This window comes from Etheostoma spectabile, chromosome 15, assembly GCF_008692095.1.
Source record: "Etheostoma spectabile isolate EspeVRDwgs_2016 chromosome 15, UIUC_Espe_1.0, whole genome shotgun sequence".
In the NCBI taxonomy this organism is placed as follows: Eukaryota; Metazoa; Chordata; class Actinopteri; order Perciformes; family Percidae; genus Etheostoma; species Etheostoma spectabile.
In genome coordinates, this window is record NC_045747.1 from 18,935,413 (window position 1) to 18,936,813 (window position 1,401).

Sequence of the window (1,401 nt, forward strand, 5' to 3'; positions counted from 1 at the left end):
TACCTCCGCTTTCTCCGCTTTGCCCGCCCAGAGAATTTGGCCCACCCATGAGAGAGAGAGACATCATGGCTTTCAAGTAAGCAATATGGCAATTGATCAAGGCCACACACCCAGCCTCCACCCTGTCCCCCCCCCTCTCTCCTCCTCAAAAGCTACAGACCCAGAAATGGCAAATACTAAGGAAAGCTCATTGTGGGACTGGCTCTAGTGGCTGTAATTCTGCACCAAGGCTAAATTTTGGGAAAGAGACTTAAGATACAGTATTAGGGGACCATTAAGGTCTATATAAAAGAGACTTCAGATACAGTATTAGGGGACCACTAAGGTCTATATAAAAACATATGAAGAGCACCATGTCATGGGACCTTTAATAAATTATTGTTAAAACATTTAACATGGTGGGGTCTGCCTCTTTGTTCTGACCATTTGGGCCTGGCTCTGTCTCTATTGCCAAGACTTCGACAAAATATGAGCACATAAAAAAACATTTTTCTGTTATGACGTGTGTTGATAGAAAAAAAACTTCAGAGTTGTCCTGCCAGTCCCTCCTTCATCGTGTAGAAAGCTGCCAGCCTTTGTCTCAGTACATTTAATTACATTTAAAAGTGTTGCTGCACCACTGACTTTTATATTTTATAACAAGATATAAAAGACCATTTTTTCTTTTCCTTCTTGTCGTTTGTGGTGAGAGGCTTGCGTGTTTCTTTAATCACAGTAGTTTACAAAACGCAATGATAGCAGCTTTAAATGTCTTTGGATGTGTGAATTTCACAGTTTATTATAATTTTTTGGCTTCTAGCTGGGAAGTTATTATGGTAATTACCACCCACAATAAAAGTACTGCTCACAAGTCAAATGAATCCTGCTGGTGAAGACTGATTAAGAATATATATAAAAAAACTGGTATGTATCTATGGATGTTTATATCATCAACATTTAACTAACAGAACACTCGATCTCATGTCTACTAGGCCTCTTAACAGGAATCCATGGAACCAGAAGACCGTAGTATTACCATTTCAATCAGGAGAGACTTGGTTGCAGATATGCAGTTTTATTGTACATATGCATAATGAAATATAGAGAGTCTTTGGAGATTAGACTCTGTGGTTATAAAATAATGTTTAACTAACCTCATAAAAAAGAAAAACGCCTGGACAATAAACTGATACCTTAGGTTTGGCTTTTTCCCAAAAACATCATGTCCTGTCTTAGAAAATCCACCTGGAACACTCGAGTCATCCAGTCAAGTCGTTTCAGAGCTAAGAAATTGAGATATCTTCAACACTGACTTTGACATTTTATGTCGATAAAATCAATTTTGTCGATGTTTGTAATTGGTGGAACAAAGGGCAGAGTATAATATCTATTGGTATTTTTTTTTTTTACGAACAATGTAAT

At 37.7% G+C, this 1,401-nt stretch overlaps 1 long non-coding RNA gene across 1 annotated transcript in view; it reads right to left on the bottom strand.

Moving 5' to 3' along the window:
• Positions 1 to 864: 864 nt before the first annotated feature.
• Positions 865 to 1,401, bottom strand: part of LOC116703131 (uncharacterized) — a 7,459-nt gene continuing 6,922 nt past the window's right edge. The window contains exon 3 of the long non-coding RNA XR_004335349.1: positions 865 to 875. This is a non-coding gene — a long non-coding RNA (uncharacterized LOC116703131). The remainder of the gene's footprint in view (positions 876 to 1,401) is intronic.